This window comes from Sceloporus occidentalis, unplaced genomic scaffold (genome assembly GCF_023333645.1).
Source record: "Sceloporus occidentalis isolate IW3139 unplaced genomic scaffold, rSceOcc1.0.p SCAF_174, whole genome shotgun sequence".
Classification (NCBI taxonomy): Eukaryota; Metazoa; Chordata; class Lepidosauria; order Squamata; family Phrynosomatidae; genus Sceloporus; species Sceloporus occidentalis.
In genome coordinates, this window is record NW_028317154.1 from 1,328,845 (window position 1) to 1,352,381 (window position 23,537).

Here is a 23,537-nt window from a genome sequence, read left to right on the forward strand (position 1 = left end):
CCCATCACTTTTTGCACACAAACAGCTTTTCACTGCTGTTTTTCTCCAAGCAGCTTCCCAATGCCATATTTGTACACAAGCATCCTTCCAGTGCCAACATTATCCCCAAACAGCTTTCCAATGCAAACTGTGTGCCAAACAGCTTGTCTCTGTCATCTTTGTCCCCAAACACCTTGCCAGCTTACCTGGCTAAGGAATTAAGAGTTGCTCATTTCCTGCATGGGACAACACCTTCAGACATGCTGGTTGCTCTGCTCCGGTGCTACCCATGAAAGCTATTCAGCGATCAACTCAATTTTTCAGGAGGTTGAGTTCTGGCAGTTGAGGGCATCCAACAGGCGGATGGGAAGACAAAAAAAGCTACTCCCACAGGCCCAGTTGGACTCCCCCCCCCCCACCTAGTAGGCATAGGCGAAGATATAGCACTGATTATTTTTAGCAAGAGCTTCACTTTTCTTTATGCTTATTTTTTCTGAAGATCTGAAGATTTTTGTTAAGAGCTCCGCGTGTGGACTAAAAAAGTTGATGGTTCAGTAAATAAACTATCTATTTATTTATTTGCAAAGTCCTGTGAGTGCGTGACTGTTTTGGACTGATAGCTATTGACCTCACTGCACCGGGGCTGTTGAACAAATGCGGATGATGTTATTAGCCTACTGCCAGAAACAGGAATGGATTTGCGGTGCACAATTGAACAGGATCCCCCCCTAGACAATGAGTCCAGTAATATCTGAAACAATCCAATCGGAGAACCAGGCAGGATGTAGGATGCTGAGATAATGGAGACCATACAGTACCATAGGAGAACGTATAATGAGGGTTTAAAGGTCCCTCCAATGATCTAGACACGCCGACTCCCCTTATAAGGGGGCAGAACCAAACTTATATGAATATGCCCAGCCGCATTAGTACATACATATAACGTGTTGCTGCATGTATGCAGCCGCGGAGCTGAGCGGCAAGGCTACAAGGGCACATAATGTTGCAATATATGACACCAGCCAAGTCGAACCGGACCTGTTGGAATAATTTGGACCCCCTCGGGCCAGTCCACCCTTTTTTTGTGGGGTTTTATTTAGGTGCTAAATTAAGTTATACCCGTTCTGTGTAAATTGGGGTAATAATAAGTGATGGTTCATGAGTCAGGCGTGGGTTTTCTTTTGCTGCTCGGTTGCACATGTTAAGAGGATGTGAGAGAGAGGCAATGCAATGTGGGAACATCATTAGTCTGGGAAATTAACCTTATAGCCTCCACGCCCATGGAGGATGGCACAGGCTCATATGTCATCACCCCCCAGGGGCCCTTACTTCCGCCCGATTTCTTACTGGAAGCATGAGTAGGTAACCGACTGGTTGCTCTGTTGCTCTTCAGCAGGAAGACAGGGCAGAAGACAGTGTGAAGGTTTGTGTGCAAAATTGCCAAACTTGAGTGTCTGGCCAAAGTGCAAGTCGACATGCTGAACAATTGCAAGATTTCAAGGGACAAACATAGGAAAGGTAACAAAACCGGACAACCAGGACAGTTGCTTTGATGATGATAGCGAGAGTTTGCAGGTAGGTTTGCAGGTGAGCTGTGGTTTCAACTCCTTGACTTCACTATACATGACGAAGGTCCAATCCTAGTGAGCTTCTCCTACAGGAAGAACTTGGCTGTCCCTGTATAGGTAAATCAGTCTCCTCAACCACTGAACTATGCATTATACAGGGCCAAGTCAGTGTTTGTATTGGATTTGACAGTTTTGGCTCTTCATCATGAATAACGAAGAAAGGGATTTGAAACCGCAGCTTTCCAGCAAACTCTCCGACCAACTCTCCCTTCAGTGAATAAACCCTAACTTTGAGTACGCACAGAATCCAGGACAGCCAAGCTCTGGTACCTCTCTTTTTGTTATACTCAAATTCTCAGCATACTCAGCTGTTATTTTGGCCACTTAATGCTAAAGGGTCCCTTTAGACAAAACCTGATTATGGTCTGGCATGGTTGGCTGGGGTACCGTTGACAGAGGTCTTGTTATTCATATTTATATGCATAAAGGACAGTTTGCTAACATTGTACTATGGGAATAATCTAGACCGGCAGCAGTTATTTAGCACAAACCTTTAGGGCTGAACTCTATGTTTGTATCCAATTGAGCAACTAGAAGGTAATCTTCTGGGTTGGTCTGGGGCTGTGGTCTGTAGCAGTAACAGAGGCCACTTTGGTGTACTTTCCACCTCCCCAGGTCAAAAGATACCAACCCTCCTCTGACTTGCATATTTTCCAAAATACACAGGTTAAGTGTATTGTTACTTCATTGTAGCATAGAGTCTTTGTGATAACTTTGAATGGGTCAACATTCTTAGAGTAAGATACAGAACCATTTAAGTTTTCAAGATCTCAGGGGTCCATTCTTTATACGGTATCAGCAATGTTTCTAACTAGGGAACTTTCAAATTTAATTTGGGATATCCTGCAGCAAACCTTCCAACAAGCATCACTGTCAATGCAGGAGTACAGATAACCAATGCATGTATGGAAGGGTATTTGGTGTTTTCTTAAAAAGTGAGTTGTTATAGTGCCAGGATTTACTAGACCATTTTGGGCTTAGTTAGTCTGCACTGCTTCTTCTCAGGAGTCTGGAGGACCTGAAGGCACTCAAGTCACTCTTTGCAATAAGTGAAATCCACCCTGAAATACCTGAGACTTAAAGGGTGTTCCACAAGCAGAACTTGTTTATTGTAGAAAATCTACAAAAACAATGGTGGGGAAAAAGTTGAAAGAAGGGTTCATAGATGCATACCGAGTCCTTACCAATGTGGCCAACAGAACATGCATGGTGTTTTTATACACATTATTATGACTTTTAGGTCTGCATGATCAGTCATACACTCATATCCAGCAAACATTCTGAACATTTGGGTCTCCAAGAAGTCCACTTGGATATTTTCCGTGATATTTTAAATTTAGATTATTTTTTAAATCCACCCTGTGTTCTTCTTGTGTTTATCGGCTCCATTGCTAGCCCAGGACCTTACCTTCTAGTACTGTTTTGTTTTCTGTAGGTTTAATATTTTTATTGTCGGTGGGGTACATAGCAATGTATGTGGTTTTTTTTTCTGTATTGAAGCAGAAGAGCATGAATGCTTGACAACAAGTGTGAGCTGGAAAAACCTTCTGGAAGCATGTCTTAGTATTACCAGTAGGACACATGGACTTCAGCTTATTAACGGTTAATGCTTAAATGCAATGGAAATTTTATCAACATACTTACATACTTACATATGTTTGAAAATGTGTTGCATTGTAATTTTTGTTTTGTCTACATACCAATATCAGTATATATTTTCCTATAGAAGACAGAGTATGTTTTAAAGAAGAAGAAGATGATGATGATTATGAGAATGTAACCGTTAGCAAAACACCACCTATACCCTCCCGGGATATGAAAGGGATCGGACTCTCCATGGCAAAGAATGACCTGCCGTTAAAATGTATATATTTCCATTTTCTCTTTTTTTATGTTCTGTAAAACATATAATAAACAGAATAATTTATGATGTTCCAGTGTCTGTGGGGGTAACACAGAAATAACTCGAATAACCAGAAGATATCCCCATCACAACTTAATTTACAGGTCTAGATGCCAAACACGCTTTCTCATCCATGGTGTCCCCTATTCACAGTACAGGTAAATGAATGAACGGAGAGCAACTTATTCATTTATTGCTAAAGGGTTACTTATGTGTGTATCTGTGTCATGTTACATGGAAACATAGAATGTAATGGTAGATAAAACTAATTCCGCCCATCTAAACTGCCTGTTTTCTGCTGTAAAGAGTCTCAGCTTTATGCCTGTGTATGTTTAAATACCCTTACTGTGTTATTCCTGTACAAGTTCTGCAGGGTCTGTTCCATTTACCTTTTTTAATAGGCATTAACACAATATATATATATTTTTAAAATCTCTCCATTGACTCTATTTATTCAAAACTTCACAAATTAATGGATTTCTGTTTATGAATCGTCTTTAGAGTCACAAAATGCAATTAGAAGCGGTTCATCACTGTCAGGTAAGACATCTGGTCTGCTCAGATTTAGCGTGAATTCTTTTCACACCCAGGAGCTCTCAGGATTTGGTCCTGGGTCCCAAAAAATAATACCGGCCCTCTTCCAGTATCCGTAACATATGTTAATAATATTAAAATTATTTTATTTACTTTTACTGTGCCCTACTGTAAGCACACTGTGGGATCTGCTGGCGCTATATTAATAAATGTAATGTAATGAGATAATGAAATAACCCATCGCTTACGTATCCAAAAAACTCCACTAAGAAATGAAAAGGGTGGACAACCCTATATAAAGTGACACTAAATAGTAAGAACAGGACTGGACTGACGATGACGAGGCGGCCCAGGCGCTTTAAGGTCAGAGGCCGTCTGATGACTTAAGTGCTGTGATGGTATATAGTATATGAGGGCCACAAGTGTCATAAAGCACCATCCTCTAGGGCAATAAGGCTCAGGAACATTGATTTGAAGCAAACTGTGTGTTTTAATTTACAAAAGCCACACAAGTAATTTGTACCTCCTCCAATTTTTGGTAAACCCTAAAATGTTTAAACTATCATTTTTTTGAACAGAAAATGGGATAACAGATGATCAGAGAAGATTCACACGGCTGACCGTTATCCTTTTTATATTCTTGCTTCTCTGCTTGTTGACTGTGGCCTGCCTCGTTGGGGTAAACTGTAAGTTAACCTTTTTCCATGTGTTTTGTGATATCACACCTACTTTTCATTATTGTCACAATGCCAACACCGAGGGGCATTCACTACAGGAGTTATCCCGCCGGGTTAACCTAACCAAGGGTTGAGCCCCAAGATAAAATGACCAGGGACGTAGATGATCACAATAGTGTGGAGGCTCAGGTAGAGGCTGATATTGAGACTGAGTTGAAGATAGCAAAACAACCGCAGGGGGCATGATATCTGTAGATAGGAGATGCCACAGGTAAGTACACAGAGTAGGTAGACCCAGGATGCCAAGTCAGGTAGTTAGCTAATGCTGGGCTAGGTACACTAAACGAGTAGTCACACCTAGCCATGATCAGTACACATAGCAGGTAGTCAGGGAAGCCAGGTGCAACATGATGCAAAAAAACCCCTCAGATCTACTGATACATATTTTTCTACATCTGCTATTTTGCCAGTCTGGTTTAGTACATTGAGCTATGACATCATATTCGAGCAGTAACTTGGGAAGAGAATTCTTCAATTTTGAAGGTCTTCTTTCAATCAGAAACAATGAAAACGTAATTTTGCGCTTTTTTTTAAGTGAAGCATGTTCCCTCTGATTGAAGGAGATGTTTTGCTTAAGCATGTAGTACACATGGATTAACATGGGTTTTCATGTTGTGTCCAATCCATAGATTTCAGAGTCAGAGGAGAAATATCGGAGATCATGAAGAATGGTGACTATTTTTCATTTTTTTGACTCAAGTAAAATAACACCAGCTACAATTCTTACAGCTTTATTCACTGTTAGTGAAAAAACAGCTCCTTGGGGGCAGAGCATAACTAAATAGGAGGAGTCAGAGACAGTTACATGTGAATTTTATTCTGTAGGAAGACTCGGAATCGTAGGCATCGACATGTGTCAAGCCTACAACCAAGGATCCCAATATAAACACAAGTGTTACTGCAGCGTGTTTATTACAGTGATTCTACTACTAGCAATTTGTCTGTCATATTACTGCCTAATGCCTTGTTTTTTTCTATAAATAGTTCTATAATCATGTAAAAATTTACTTTTTCCTAATATTACAGGGAATGCTTAATTATCATGTGAAATAAAAGCAATGTAATGTGGTCACTGCTACAGAGAAAAGAATACAATTACATCTGCTAGGGTTGTTTAACCTCCTAGGGCAGGGGGTAGGCAACCTTCAGCTCTCCAGATGTTGTGAACTACATTTCCCTTGATGCTTTGCCAGAATTATGACTGTAAGAGCATTATGTGAGATGTAGTCCAGAACATCAGGAGAGCCGAAGATTGCCTACCCCTGTCCTAGGGAGCTCAGTTAATCTTATGTCAAAGTGGAAAACCTCATCATTTGTATCCCCTGCAGTCTCAGACATTCAGGGAACTTTTAAAGAGGAGCAGAACACTCTTCAAAGGAACATAAAAGACATAAATCGAACTTCTGGTGAGTAAAGACAACAATAAAACAAGAGCTAGAACACAATAAACATGCAATGGTATGTTTCAGGGAAAACACTGTTACGCAAGAGGCATAACCAAGGCTTTTAATGCAAACTGTCCCATCATCCTGATGTAATGATCAATATTCTCACTAGAAATTTGGCCAATGTGGTTTCTTAGACCTATAACTACCAGGGCATAGGTTTTTAAGACTTTCCTGTACAAGGGAACTTCTATGTCTACATGACTTATAGTGTAGTCTTCACCCGCATGATGAAATCACCTGGTGGAACAAGGGACAGGACACTATACCTGGGTGGGTTTATACAGATACAAGGTAGAATGAGGAATTTTATAGATTGGGTGGGCCTAGTTGAGCTCAGAGCTGGCCCTGGGGTTTCTAGCCTCCTACCTAGACAAACTATGTCTCTGCATGAACTTAATAATTAATAATATAGAAGAAAACCTTAGCAGCTTGGTGCCCTATGCAGCCATCTACCTGACCTTTATTGTAGGGCTGGTCCACCTGTGGTCCAGAATGATACACTATTTACTTTTAAATATCTGTCCATAGATCTCCTAGGCTGTGGTGATAATTAGCTCCTATGTGCATTCTCCCTAACTCACCCGATCTCTAATTTTGTATACTGTGTTGTCTTATAAGTTCAGGAAACCATGAAGATTGAATTAGAGAGTCTAAGGGGTCAAGTGAGAGACCTCAACCGAACACTGGGTAAGTGCCTCGTGCTTTAACTTTCAAACCTTAAAACTTTTTTCAGCCTCCATTTGTGATACATTGTCATTTAACAGTTTTTTTTTTTAACTTTAATGTAACATTAATCACGCGTTTCTTGTATTCTCTTATTTCTCTTGAATATTTGGTTTTGTTTTGCTTGTTTGATCTTCGGAGTGATTCGCCCTTGAGTTTGTCTATATATAAAACACTACATTTGCTTTTTATTAACAGTTAATCAGCAACAAAGTCTCATGACACACATCCAAAGTATTAAAAAGGTCCTAGGTAAGTCTTTATATATATAACTTTCATATACATACGCATATCTTGTATGCATGGTTTAGGCGTGTTAATGCTTGTTTTATTTCAACAAATTACTTTCATTGATCTCTGCTGCATTCTCTTTTCTGACAGGTGATACTTGTATTACCTGCCCCCCTGATTGGAAGCTTGTTGGTTACACTTGTTATTTTTTCTCCTCTGAGCCCAAGACTTGGAGCAATGCACGAAACGAATGCAACACGCGTAGCTCTGCCCTCCTTATCATGAAAAATATACAAGAACTGGTAAGCCTAAGCCTCGGCATCAAAAAAAAGGTCAACAACTGAAGTTGATGCATGACGTTTTATTTTGGCCTGGCTCTGAAAGAGAGAAGGAACATGACCCAGATGCCATATCCAGCCTTCAGTCGCACTTATGTCATAAGGAGACCATTGGCCTTAAAGTGCCAGGGCCGCCCTGTTATCCCCAGTTCTGAGCTCTATATGATAAACAAGTGGGTATACTAGGTCCCAATGAGACAGAAACAGACCTGAAACCAAAAGTTCAATTTATTTGTGTTAAGATGTCTGTACTCATGCTGGGTTATTCGAATATTATGGCTTCTTTGTGACCTACAAGGAATAATTGTGCACCACTGTGATAGGCAAAGCACTGACCTAACAGGAATGTATCGGGTTCATGACCAATGCATTGGTCCCCATTTATGACAACCAAAGTGTTGTAGCTGGGCATGTAGATGGGGAGCTATTTACAAAGGGCCTTTGGTGAGCAGGTGGGGAGTGGGCTAAACATGACACCCAAAAATCAACTATCTCACACACTGCCTTAGAGGCCGAACAACGATATGCCATGGTTGGTGCCTCTGGGGCAAATCTAGGAGATCAGTGAGCTTTCACATGTTTGAAGAATTCCTAATGACAGGGGTGGGGTGAGTTGGCCACTTTTATTGTGAAATATCACCTTTTTTCCTAGAACGCTTTACAGTCACTAACGGGAAATAAGAAATTCTGGATTGGTTTGAAGAGGGACAATACCAAAAACTGGAAGTGGGTAGATGGAACCCTTCCGACATTCACGTGAGTTTTCCTATTTATAACGTACATTTCAGAGCTAGTCACTATTTTATTAAGCCTACATATACAATCACCAATGCTATGGTGTCAACAAACCCATATGTACACTGTGTTATTTATTCAGGCGCTGGATGGCCAATGAGCCCAATAATTTTGAAGGCCGTGAGCATTGTGGTGAGATGGTATCAGGATTCTGGAATGACCTGGACTGCAACAACGTTATCGACTATATCTGCAAAGGAGTCCCTAACTGCTGAGGCTGCAAAGCATATGGTTTATTGGAAGAGACATTTCAATTCTGTTCAAGCTCAATGAAGGCCACATGATGGAAAAATAAACCACGATATGCCCTTGAGAAAAATGATATAACCCTGGATGAGATATGCATATGCTTTTCTTGAATATGTGTGATTTATTGAGAATATTTTTACTTCCTGTCGACTTCATATACACTGCTATTAGAACTATTAGGTTGGAATTATTAGTGAGTTACTATAATAGAATCTCTGACATGAGCTATTAAAGAGCTAACTTTATAAAAACTCTCAGGGCCAACTTATTTAGAAAGTCCACTGGTATAGCAGGAAGCACTCTGGTGGATGGCTGGCTTATAACAATTGTGGTTACAATCCAGTATTGTTATTGTCTCTTAGACTTGTGCATAGCAAGCACTATCGATTCGGATTACATTTTTGTTTTGTTTTTTTCCACGTTTGTTTTCGGACAGTCAACCCTTTTTGATTCTGAAACATAATTTGGGGGGGGGGGCGTTTCCAAAGGAATCACCTTTACCTTACAGCAGCACCACCTCAAGGTTTTGGAAGAGATCCAGACTCGACTTTGCACTGCAGGATCACCACTAAGAGCAATGATAGCACTGCAATGGATACACACATCCAGCAGCATGCTACGGGAACAGGGCCGGCCGAAGACTTAACGCCGCCTGGGGCGAAGTTTAAAATGCCGCCCCCCGCCGACGCCGGGGGGGGGGCGGCATTATCTACCCCCCCCCACCGGTACTTACCCTTAAACAGTCCTGCGGCGAGTCTCCCTGTGCTGCCACGGTGCCGGCTTGTAATGCTGAGCGCCGGAAATTCACGTCACTTCCGGCGCTCTGCATTACAAGCCGGCACAGAGACCGAACAGGTAAACTCGCCGCAGAGGAGAGAGAGAGGGGCGCCGAGCGGGTAAGCGAAAACCACTCGGTGCCCCTCTCTCTCTCCTCCGCTTCAAAAAAAAACAAAAAAAAAAACGCTTGGGGCGGCAAAGTGCCGCCCCTTCTGAAGTGCCGCCTGGGGCAATTGCCCCAGTCGGCTCCATTGTAGGGCCGGCCCTGTACGGGAAGGAGATTGAGCCACATCAGCAACAGAGGAAGGCACTGGCAGACAGATACAACCAGAAATATGGTACAAGACTGAATTATTAGAAAAAAAACATAAATTGACCACCCAGAGCAAGGTAGGAAATAGGGGAGCAGCAGTAGTAAGGCATGTGGCTTTGGCAGCCGCTTGACTGCATTTCCTCTATATTACATTACATTACTTTTATTTATATAGCACCAGAAGATTCTCTAGGGCAGGGGTGTCCAAGTTTTTTTCTGCAGTGGGCCACTTCATCCGAAATGTATGTGTGCGTGGGCCGCACTCACTTTTCACTGAGAGAAAATATGGCCTTTTAGCTTTATACTGCATATTAATACAGGGTTAATTTGGCGATAATGTGAAAAGCAGTGGAAAAGTTTTTTTGATCAACTTTTATGTCATTCTATCAATACTAAATTACTTAAAGTCAGTCCACAAACAATTTAAAACAAGTTTAGCCTAATGAAACTGCACAAGGCTAGAACATACTGTGGGTACAAGCTGGATTTAAGATGGCTGACGAACACTGAGTTGATCAGGGCTGGACTAAGAGCATCATGGGCCTGGTGCTGAGGATTTTGGTGGCCATTTTATAGAAATAAATAAAATAGACAGAATTTTAACTCCTCGGCTGTCAGGATTCCACCCTATCAGCCACTACCCTGTAGGCTAACGAGCCGACCAGCTGCCTCTGCTTACCTGAGTGTAACCCTTCTCACGCTAGAGAACCCCAGCCCTAATCATTACATCCAGCTGAGCCTTGTTTCCTGGGAGTAATCAGTACACTAAAAAAGTCATCATACATTGGATGCCTGAAGCCACAATTTACTGCCACTAAACCTTTTTAATAAAATATGCAGATTGAAACAGATTAAATAACACAAAACCTTTACTTTTCCTCTCACTAATTTCTGCGCCAAGAAAGTTGTCTCTGAAGTAAAAATTACATAGTTCTATTTATTCCTATAGTATGTAAAGTGCCAGAAAACCGACAACCAAATACACACCAGGACAGGCTCTGCCACACAGATGCCCAAACACACACATCAGGACAGGCTCTGCCATACCGACACACAAACACACACACCAGGACAGGCACTACCACGGCGACGCCCAACACACACACCAGGACAGGCTCTGTCACACCGACACCCAAACACACACATCAGGACAGGCTCTGCCACAACGACCCCCAAACACACACACAAACCAGGAAGGCTCTGCCACACCGACAGCCAAACACACACCAAGACAGGCTCTGAGAGAGGGTGATACACAAGTCCTAAAACTGAAGTGCATCATCGACTACAACAAAAACATGGGGGAGTAGAGCTTTCCGATCTATGTCTACAGCTGTGCCGGCTGTTGCATAAAAACAAAACACGGTACAAAATGTTTGTCATCTGCTTGACCAAAGAAATGTGGAACTGGAAAGACCTAGACTTTCTTGGGATTAATAAATAAAATAATACATTTTAAGACATTTTCCAGTCTTTCCAGTTCCACATTTCTTGGGTCATGTTGACGATGCCCTTTGGTTTTGAGGAGTCAACTCCAGATGTGCAAGATGAAAATGGAAACCCTACGGGTGCCAAACGAAAGGCTCAAAAAAGTGCAAAGTCTGTTACAAAAAAAGTTATTAGGAAGGACTCCGGGTACTGCCCTTCCCTGTCCCTCTCCGCCAGGACTAGGTTCATGGCCTACCATAGATTATTAGATTTTTTTATGTTATATATAGTTGTCTGCATGTCCAATGTCCAGAAGCTCCCAGGGACATACCTTGGGTTGTCTGTTTTAGAGAAACATATACTTTTATGGGAGTATTTTGAATTATGGGGCTGCTAAAAAGGGCCCAAATGAGACATAGTAAAGCATAATTCCTGTTTGGAATCTGAAACATTCACGTTCCATCTTGTGCCCTGTAATATCAAGAAAACAAAATAAAACTATGCATGTTGGGTGAAAAAAAAATTAGGCTGGATATCTCTGCTATAACGCATAACCTGTGCAAAAAATCCTAAGCAACAAAGAAGTGCTGGTAAAAGAAAGTGCAGCAAATTATTACTATGACTAGCTTCGGCAGTGATTGGTAGCCAAACGACTGCAAAATTAGTCAAAGAGGAATTCTGGTACAGCTGACATACGGCCAAAATGGTAAAACAGCTCTGATATTTAAGGTACCAGAAACCCATTGTAGTGAAAGTGTTAGAGAACTGGAACTTTAGGGTACCCACACATGGTTTGTTTTTTTACTGTTTCTCGTTTCAGGTTTACTGTCTTTCACACCCCCACATGGTGCTGCAGTCCCTTGACAATAACAACTTTTGTTCAAAACATAGAAAGACGAGTGCTCAACATATTTTTTTACCGTAAAAATAAAATAAAAATCAGTGCTTTTGCTCATTTGGGAATGTTCCACCATCAATCTTTGGCTAACCTGGAATTTCACGCAGATATTCTACCTAAAACACTTCACTCACCTATGTTTCTGCCATACATATGGCATAATTAATATAGAAGGCACTCACCTACTTCTTTCTTCCTCTTTTCCCTGTTTTTTTTCTTCCAGGGTCATGTAAAACTCAAACATGCCAGGTTATCTGTTATATGCTCCTGACACTGAACTTTGGTTTCAGCTGTATGATTTTTTTGTATATTTTTATATTTACATATTTTATTACACACACATATATGGATAGATATACTTAATATATAAAAAATTTAAATATTGATGGCTTCTTATTATTAATTCTACAAAATCATAATGTTTCATATGAAGCACAATACTTTGTGCATGTACATATCTGGACACATGGTATCCTGCCTTAATTACGTTCGCAAAGTAGCAATTCAGTTTCCAGGGACAAAGGAATCAGGCTTCCTTTTTTAACTTTGAATCTGAAATTGTTTAACCCGTTCGTGTCCCTTAGGACGTACTGGTACGTCCTAGCCATGTTGTCTGTTGACCAACTCGATTCTCCCCTGTCGGCGGAAGCCAGCATTGGTTTCCTACCTACTGATCGATTATAACAGCGCTCGATGCAAGCATAGGTACACCGTTATATAAGGATATATTATCACTAATACTTATTATGTTAAATTTGTGTGGCTACATCAGATATTGAATAGGGGGATCATGGTTTAACAAATATATTGTTATATAAGTAAATACATGTAAATAAGCCAAGAGTAAACAGCTGATTAAAGTTCCAGGGAACTCCGTCCTGAAAAATGCAGTAATAAGTTTGTTAGTCCACAGCATTCATGGCATTCACCAAATGTAACTCTTTGTACAACAAATGCCTCTCTGTAGGCAGATTGTATCACCTTGTCATAATGATCACAACTTCTTCAGTAACAAAAGTAACAAACGTATATAAACCCCACCCCCCGGTCCCGTAGGGGTTAAATATCTCCAACAAAATAAGATATAGATTTTCTAATAAATTTATTTTCTAAAAGCTGTGACAAAAACATTTCCTATTTCATTTTACAAATCCTAACCTAGGGTAACTATTTTGGGTACTTTAATACTTTGCTTGAGCTTGGGACCACCAGGACTTCAATCAGATTTTCAATACTCCACTACATAGGAAATAAAGAGTGAACCTGTATTGTTACATGTATGCTTAGCGGATCAATAAAACATTGAATAAACCTGGTATTACTCTTATTTCTAGAGAATTTTGCATTTACATTCATTGAAAAGCAAACAAAAATACATTGTTGGGGCGTGGCCTGACCGCGGAGCTGAATGGCGGCTTAAGTGAAGTGCTCTCCCTGCGTGTCGGCTAAAAAGCGGCGATACAAGCTTTCCACTGCGGATTTTTGTGCTTCTACAGGTGGGCTTGTTCCCTGGGACACCCCTGCGATGGCGTCTAAACATGCCAAGCGAGGTTCTAATCGCTTACCTCAATATTTTGAGAAGCGGGCGCGTGCTGGCCTTCCATCCCACGATGGTGACGAGGCCTCCCTCGTGTCTTCGCAGCCGGACCTTGCCACTGACGACCTCTCTTTGCGGGACGATCAGCAGGTAACCCCTGCACTTCTTCAACAAATGCTGGAGAATTTGAAGACTTCCATGACTGACTCTATCAAAGACATGCTTTCTGATTTTAAACAAGATCTAGTTCAACTTGGGTCACGGACCGATCACTTGGAGCACAAGTTTGAGGAGTACACTGGGGCCTATAACGAGCTGGTTGACCGCCATAATGATCTGGCTGACACCGTCCTCCAACTTCAACTCAAGATGGCTGATCTAGAGGACAGGTCGCGACGCAACAACTTACGGCTTCGTGGGATCCCTGAGGACGTCCCGAATAGCTCTCTTGAGGAGTTCGCTAAGGACTTTTTTCATTTTCTTGTGCCGGACCTACCTGCTGCTGATCTGCTTATGGATCGCATACACCGGCTCCCGAAACCGAAATCGCTCCCGGTGTCGGCAACCCGTGATGTGATCCTTCGGCTTCATTATTTTAAAGCGAAGGTGTCTATTTTGGCTGCTGCCAGGAAGAATCCATCCTTTCCTGCGCCATATGACAACATCCAGCTGTTTACGGATCTTCCCGCTGCGACATTATCTGCTCGCCGTAAGTTTACTTCACTTACCTCGCTCTTGCGCGAACACTCCATCCAATATCGTTGGGGTTATCCGACGAAGCTCATTTTGTTCCGGAATGGCGTCCAGTCGGTGGTGCTGTCTCCAGCGGATGGTTTCAGACTTCTCCGTTCGTGGAATGTCCTGTCTGCGGCTGATGATCTACCTGCGGCGGCTGTTTCATCTTCTCCACCGCGTCACATCTCCACGGACTGGGAATTGGTGAAGACTCGGCGCCCGAAGCCTGGACAGTCTCCGGCACCATGACTGCGTCTTTTGCTGTTCTGGTCTTTGTTGGAGCCCCCGGGTGCCTGTTGACTGCTCTGAGAATGCCTGGATTCCGTGAGTGCAGCCGCGGGGCTGCTTCGTGATCTGTTTTTTTTTTATTGTTATACATTGTGCCTGTAGGTTTCCCGTGCCTTTGGCGTACCCTGGGCATACAAGCTCTTTCTGCATTGCACACGCAGACATGTGGGGGTTTTTTTTGTGTCTATCGACCCTTTGCCACATTATACACACACGTACACTTATCTATTTATTTATTTATTTATTTATTTTTTATTTTTTTTTTATTTTTTTTTTATTTATTTTTTTTATTATTATTTGTTTCTTATGTGTCATGGCCCTTTCTTATGTGTTATATGCCTGCCCTGTGCCTTATGCTTTTCTTTTTGGCGGCTCTGGACGTACTGGTCCGTTAAGGTATCACTCACACACACGTACATCTTTTTATTTACTTTTTCTTACATATGTGATGGCTGGGTTCCCTTGGTGCTGGGGGCCTTTAGCGTGCTGGTTTTTATGATTGTGTGCCCTGTGGGCTTCTTGATGCGGAGCTCCTTGCCTTCCACCTGATACCCTTTATTGGGCTTCTGCTCACTGCATTACACAATACACGTACACTTACTTTATTTTATTTTATTATTATTATTTGTTTCTTATATGTTGTGGCCCTTTTTTCTGTGTTGTATGCCTGCCCTGTGCCTTATAGTCTTCTTCCGTTTTTTGGCGGCTTTGCCCATACTGGTCCATTAATGTATCACGCACACACACGTAAACTTTATTATTTTTATTTATTTATTTATTTATTTTTTTATTTTTTTTTTATTTTTTTTTTTAATTATTTTATTTTATTTTGTTCTTACATATGTGATGGCTGGGTTCCCTTGGTACTGGGGGCCTTTAGCGTGCCGGTCTTTATGACTGGGTGCCCCTGTGGGCTTCTTGCTGGGTACTTCATTGTCTTACCCTATGTACCCTCTATTGGGCTTCTGATTGGCTATCTCCCATATCTGTGGGTTTTTTGGTGTCTATCGCCTCTTTGCTCCATTACGCACACACGTACACTTCTTTTATTTTTATTGTTTTTATTTGGTTCTTCTCTGTAGTGGCCCTTTCTTTTGCGTTGTATGCCTGCCCTGTGCCTTGTAATCTCTTTCTGTTTTTTTGGCGGCTCTGGACATACTGGTCCATTCCTGCATCACGCACACACATGTACACTCTTTTTATTTATTTTCTATTACATATGTGATGGCTGGGTTCCCTCAGTGCTGGGGGCCTTTAGCGTGCCGGTCTTTATGGCTGAGTGCCCCTGTGGGCTTCTTGTTGCGTAATTTATTGCCTTACACCTTATGACCCTTACAGGGCTTCTGCTCGGATATCTCCCATTTTAGTTAGGTTTTTGCTTCCCCTTTTTTTTTTTTTTGTTTTGTTTTGTTTTGTTTTGTTTTTGTGCCTACCGGCCCTTGGCTATATTACACACACACATACACTTCCTTTATTTTATTTTTGTTATTTGTTTCTCATGTGTAGGGGCCCCTTTTCTCTGTGTTGCATGCCTGCCCTGTGTCTTCTTCTGGTTATTTTTTTTTTTTTTTTTCTCCACATGTCTCTATTGTGTTTTTGCCCCTTTTTGGCATTTATGACTCAGGGATTTTTGCCTTATCTGATAGTTACCTTTCACTCAGGTTACGGATGCATCTTCATTATGTTTTCTTGTCACCTGTATTGTTACATCGCTGTTATTTATTTGTTTTTTTGCCGACACGCGGGCTGCCTTCTGTTGGTTTTGTTGCTCCCCCTTACCGGAGTGTACTGCGGCGATCCTTTTTCTTCGCCTGGCAGTTCACACCGTTTTGTGGCTCTCTGACGCCTTGTCTTTGACGGCTTGTCTGAGCCTTCTTCCTCTCCCGCTCTCTCCTTTTCCCCTCACCTTTCCTCTCTCTCTCTCTCCCTCTCTCTCTTTTTTCTTTCTTCTATTTTCTAAATGAGCCTTACCGTTCTCTCGGTTAATGCCAAGGGCCTCAACACTCCTCATAAGCGGCGCATGTTTCTCTGTGAGCTTAAGTCTAGGAGGGCTGACGTTGTGATGGTTCAAGAGACACACCTTCTGAAATCTGGTGGCCGCTGTTTTAACTTTCCGCTATATCCTACTGAATACCATGCTATGTCTGATACCAAGACGGCCGGGGTGGCTATGCTTATCCACAAGAATGTCCATTTCCAGCTCCACTTTAAGCACTCTGACCCTAAAGGTCGTTCCCTCCTACTCACGGCTGACCTCAACGGGACTCCGTTCACGCTGCTCACTATTTATGCTCCTAATGACAACCAACTGTCTTTTTTGGAAAAAACCTTCTTGAAACTTCAAAAGGTCCGAGTGGGCCGCACAGTTGTTGGCGGGGATTTTAACCTTCCTCCTGTCCCGACGTTGGACTCCTCCGCTACCATGTCCTCCAGATATTTGAAGTCGCTTACATTGCAAGGCAACCGTTTTCACCATCTTCTTCACCGCTGTGGACTGTTTGATGCTTGGAGAGTTCTTCATCCCCTTGGAAGGGACTATACGTTTTACTCTAATCCTCACTCCAGCTACTCTCGCATCGATCTTCTTTTGGTGGATAAACTTACCTTACAGTCTGTTCGCACCGCCTCCATTGGCAATATCACGTGGTCCGACCATGCGCCGGTTTGGATATCCCTTTCACACGGGGTCCTCGACCTTCCACCACCCCTTTGGCGACTGAATGACAGCTTACTCCAGCAGTCCCCTGTCTGTGCGGAGACCGAAACTGCTTTGCTCCAGTATTTTGAATCCAACGCGACACCAGACCTGCAGCCTTCCACGCTCTGGTTGGCCCATAAAGCAGTGATCCGTGGCCACTTTCTCAGGATTGCCTCTCAACAAAAGAAGGCTCGGACGCATTCACTTTCCACTCTCACCGCCCAGCTTACGGCTCTCGAACTCACTGATAAATCTTCTTGGTCTCCTGCTACTCACGCTGAATTGCAATAATTGAAAGATGAAATTCATGAACTTAACCTTCAGCATACTGAACTTGCTTTGCGACGGCTTCATCAAACATATTACTCCAAGGGCAACAAGGCTGATACTCTGCTGGCGCGCAAGCTTCGTTTACAGTCGTCATCCTCGACGATTCAATACTTACAAACGCCAGATGCAGGTCGGATCTACAATCCTAAACATATTGCTGATCAGTTTGCGACTTACTATGAATCTCTCTACAACCTGGGGTCCCACCCATACGTGCCGCAGCCACAAGACCAACATATTCGACGTTTCTTGGAATCTCTTCCTCTTCCCCAGCTTTCGGAAGACCATTGGGAGGATCTCACTAAGCCCCCTACAGTGGATGAAGTTACTTTAACGATTGCTGCTCTCAAGTCTCATAAAGCGCCTGGACCTGACGGTCTGCCTAATTCCTATTATCAAAAGTTTAAGCATATCTTGGCTCCTCACCTCTGTGATTTATTTACTCATTTGATGGGGCCTTCCCCGCTTCCCTCGGAGATGGCTGCTGCACATATTACTACGATACCCAAGCCGGGGAAGACTCCAACTGCCTGTGCAAATTATAGGCCGATTTCCCTTTTAAATACAGACACTAAATTGTATTCTAAGATTTTGGCTGACCGCCTGAACCGTCTCCTCCCGTCTCTGATTAGTAATGACCAAGTCGGCTTTGTCATGGGTCGCCAGTCATCGGATAATACGCGACGGATTACAAACATCATTCATCTTGCCTCCTCTCGTCGTCAACCGTGCCTTCTCCTCTCCTTGGATGCGGAGAAGGCCTTTGATAGGCTCCACTGGGGCTTCCTCATGGCCACTCTACGTGCGTTTCATCTCCCGGAGGCCTTCATCGCAGCGATTGACCGTTTATATGTTAGTCCTCATGCGAGTGTTCGTGTTGCCGGCTTCCTCTCCCGACCTTTCGACATCTCGAATGGAACTAGACAAGGCTGTCCCCTCTCGCCGTTACTTTTTGCGCTAGCCATGGAGCCTCTGGCTGTTGCGGTGCGATCGTCTCCGAATGTCAAGGGGTTTTCGTGCCATTCTGTCGAAACGAAGCTTGCCTTGTATGCTGACGACGTCCTGCTAACCATCACAGATCCGCTGCACTCTCTGCCGGCTCTGCATTCTCTCCTTGAGGAGTTTGGCACCGTTTCCTATTATAAAATCAATTGGGGCAAGTCCCAGGCTCTGAATCTTGGTTTCCCTGCGGCGGTGATTGCCCAAATATCGACGATGTTTCCGTATGACTGGAGATCCGATTACCTTACTTACCTGGGGATTCGTCTCACTAAATCTGTTCATACTTTGGCTAAAGTCAATTACCAACATATCTGGCGCACGATTAAGGACGATCTCCTTCGCTGGTCCAAATTTGAAATATCGTGGACCGGTAGGATTGTCTCCTTCAAGATGAACTCTTTACCGAAGTTGCTCTACCTGTTCCGGACATTGCCGGTTCCTATATCGCCTACCCTCCTCCGTGAAATTCAGTCGACTGTTTCCGCGTTCATCTGGGCCGACAAGAAAGCCAGGCTCTCCATTCGTCTCCTTCAACGACCTAAAATGCTAGGAGGCTTGGGAGTCCCAGATGTTAAGAAATATTATCTGGCTGCTGCCCTCACACAGACTCTCCAGCTGTTCTCTGCTGCGGCGCGTGTGGCGTGGGTTGACCTTGAAAATGCTTTCGCTTGACCGTGGGCCCTGAGGGACTTACTTTGGCTTCCGAAGTCTGTCCGTCCACCGCTGCCACGTCTTTTACCCACCTCGAAATTGTTGCTATCCTTGTGGGATAAATACCGTACCACTCTTGGGTTTCCATCTACCTTATCTGCATATGCGCCCATTACGGTTTTACGCTCCTTACTGCCTCATGTCTCCGTTGACTCTTGGCTGCAGGCTGGTGTCCTGACCATTAACCATTTTCTTTCGCGAGGTCATGTCTGCTCTTTCCAGGAATTGAAGGCGGCCTATTCCCTCACCAATAAAGATTTCCTGCAGTTTCTACAATTCCGTCACGTCATTCAGAAATACTGGAAACCTACCCTATCTACGGCCTCCATGCCTCCTGTTGTTAAGCTTTGCCTTCAGGCTCCCGTTGTCCCGCATGCCATCTCCGTCTGCTATGCTGCTTTGCTGGACTGTGCGCCCGATAGTAAGCTTCCGTATATGGAGGCTTGGGAAAAAGAGCTTCAATGTTCCTTTGATGTTCAGGATTGGTATACGGCCTTGGATCAGATTCGTGGTGTGTCCAGAAATGCTACCCATTTTGAAACAGATCGTAAAGTCATATTTCGCTGGTATTATGTCCCTGCCAAGCTCTCCAAGATTTTTCCGTCTACCTCCCCTTTGTGCTGGAGATTGTGTGGCCACAGGGGGACGATGGCTCATATATGGTGGGACTGTCCTCAGTTGTCTACTTTTTGGTCTGAAGTCTTCGCACTCATTAATCATTTGCTCCCAGTTTCTATTGTCTCCTCCGTCTCGGTCGCCCTCCTAGACATGCTCCCTTCTGACCTAGATTCACCATGTCGTAAACTCCTCATGCATCTCCTCCTGGCTGCTAAGAGTTGTATTGCTAGGAAGTGGAAGAACCCTTCGCCTCCATCCATACGTGAGGTACTCTACTCTGTAGCCACTACCCGTATGTACGAATGTATGGCCCACTCGGCCATGGGTACCTCTCATGTTTTCCAAGCTACTTGGGATAGGTGGGATGATTTCTATCTTACCTCTTTTCGTGGTACCCCTCCTGGTTTTCTGCTCCACGACATGCGTACTCCATGGAGCTTGAAGGCTGTTCGTTCGTTTTAGGCTCTTCTCTCTCTTTTCTTTTCTTTCTTCTTCCTTTCTACTCCCTCCCTTCCCTTCTTTCCTGTTTTCCCTTGTCCCTCCTTTCCATGGACAGGTCATACGAGGTCCTTATTCCGGTGCAGCTTGCCACTGACGGTATACTCCTTCCGTGTCTATGGCTGCTTTGTTGTTTATTGCATTTACTGTTGCTCCTTTGATCATCGACTATGTATTTGTATTGCGCTACGTTTTCCTAGCTACCTGGCCAGGTTATGTTACTCCGCTCGGTGGTACGTTATACTGTATTGGTCTGATGTTTGCGGATTTCTTTACAGTCTTATCTTTTGTTTTTGTCCATGTATTTTCTTTTGTTTGTTATGAAAAATCAATAAAATTTCAAGTGATAAAAAAAAAAAAAAATACATTGTTTTCATCATAAGTAATTATTTCACGACTTTTTCTATTGAAGATAGTTTTGTTTTGGTGAGAAATGATGAACGAAGAGCTTATGGGATGGAATCTTTGAGTAACGGAGGAAGAAGTGTTACTTTTGGGACTCTAGTAAAGAAAACCACCACCTGTTCTGAGCTATCCCTGGGGGAGTTCTATTTGGTCGGCCATTCTAGTTCTGCATTGCTTCGTTGCTTCATGAAAGGAAGCAGGTGAAAGACAGTGGGCAAGTATTTTATGAGTGGTTAAAGCGAAAGAAAAGATCTATAGAAGGCTCACAATGAAAAGGGAGAGTATATCGAGATGCACAACCAGAAGAAAACCTGTAACTTCTCTGAAAAATCTTATTTGAGGTCTGAGAACGGTAAGAAAAATACTGAATATTGGACTACAAATGCGTGAGATGTGTGGGTGCATCAGATCAACTCCTGATTAAACCTTCTTCAGTTATCTTTGTCACTATAAGTCTATATAATGTACATAGCTATTAGCCTCAGTTATTGGAAAGAGACTTGGTTTATGTTAACCGGCAGTCCTGAAGCATCTCTTCCAGCAATTCTGTAGAAGTATCCCAATGAAGAAGCAGGCCGCACAAATATCCCAAAGATTTCCATGGGTTTTTTCCATTTTTGTTTCTGGTTTTCTAATGTCTGTAAAAGAACAATTGATGTCAAGCATTTGTATTTTGGGGATCACGCAAATCTTAAGCTTGCATCATGGAGAAGAGGACCTTATGAATGCAACCAGTCTTCGGTCTTGTCTTAATCTTGATTCTTTAATTAGTCCTTGGTCTTGGTCTTGATGCAGGAGCCATATGTCTATCCCATGCATGGTTAAATTCTCTCACCTTATTAATATCTATAAATCCATGGGAGCAGCCATATTTCTGTCCACATGGTTTGGATGATTATTCCTCTCCATTAATTTACAGTCCCACTTTAGTGGCAGATGCATTTCTAGGGGTGGACAGAAAAAAAAACAAGATTTCACTGACTTGCTGATTCTGCCATATACATTGAACTAGTCCCTTATTTTCAAATAAAGCTATTACTAAAGTGCATCAGAGAGCTTCTGAGCAGGACAGTGTTAGAAAATCAGGACGGACCCATGGAATACAGGACACTTGATAGGTATGAGTTTGCCCAGTTTTAGGAAAGCAATTTAAATATAGAAAGAGGTGGTTTAAAAGGTCTTGTCTTGCTGAGGATGGAAACATAACTATTTTAGCAGTCCCTTGGGTGCCTTCTTGTGGCTGGGTGTGAGCACTCCTCTGTGGCTTGAAGGTGGAGGAGTGAGCTGCCAAAATGTCGTAATAAAAATCTACATCAGCGGACGAAAGATGTTGTTTAAGTCTGATCCACAGTAATACTTGAAGAACGTGTGGATGACTAATAACTGTATATAAGTGACATATAATTGTATGTAAATAACATATCTAATTACATATAGTACAGTAACACATACTATGTCTTTGATGGTCTACTAATGGTCCATTAAAGATCTGTTAATGTTTCAAGGTCCTGGTCCTAGCCAGGTGGAAAAGGATAACAGACAAATTAGCTCTTCATGGAATTGTATGGTAAAATGGTTTGTCTATGAAATTATAGCCAGAATCTCTAATAAGCTATGAAGAGGTGAGGGCTGGCAAGGTAGGCTTGGTGGTGGTGTATTACTCCAGGGTATTTGAAGACTCTGGGTTACTAACATTTTTTTTGTTATTTTCTTGTAATAGTCAACCACAAGAGTGTAAATGGTATCAAGGGTTTGTTCTATGCATTCTGAGGACCCTCTTTTGGGCAGGTCAAAGGAGTTCTTTTTATGGGGTCCATGTACTCATCAGGGGGTCACAGTATGTCCAATAACCATTGAGATTTTATTTCCTTGTCAAAGACCACAGAGGATAATGAAGGCAGGGGAAGAGAAGTGGTTCTGAAACTAGTGACATCTGAGGTTTATGAGGCCACAAGCAGGGGATTGCCTGGGACCTCTGCAAATCAGCCAAACTAGGCAAAGGCTTGTTGGCCAATGGCCTATAGAGCCTCCACATACTATTTTTGCCATTTATGTGGCAGATCCTGTCGTTTAATGTGGAACCACCAGCTTGATATACATGGCTACATGTTGCAAAAGTGTAAAAGCATAACTTGCAATCTCGTGAGCCCAGCAGGCTTCTGCGTGTACATCAGTATATTGGTGAGGGCAGATTTTAAAACCCAAGCCTGGTGCCCCGTCAATCCTGGGTCTTCCCTTTTGATTTTTCTGTTTTGGAGGGAATACTGAGTGAACTGTCACTGTGGGCTGAAAGTCGCCATTCCTCCCATGGCAGATACACATGTAACGTTCTAAAGCAACTCATCTTTTACTTTCCTTAGCATACAACATGGACTTTGAAGATGATGCTGATGATTATGAAAATGTGACAGCTTCTAAATTGCCTCCATCTGTGCCCACAATGGAGAAGAAAGGAGACACAACCTCAACCTGGATGAAGGACTTGGGATTGACACGTAATGTCTCATTTTGAAATGTATTAATATTACTCCTAAAAGTATAGTTGAGTCTCATGGCTCCAACGCTTGCGCATGGTGTATGACATGGGTAGAAAAGCATGTCCAAGTCGGTTGCGGAAGGGGCTAAGCTGAATTTTCAGATTTTTTTTTTTGTAGAATTGATATTAAAGGAGAATTGTCAACATCACAGAACAGCTAAGTCCATTTAAGTAAAATTACTCATCGCTTTGGGTTTT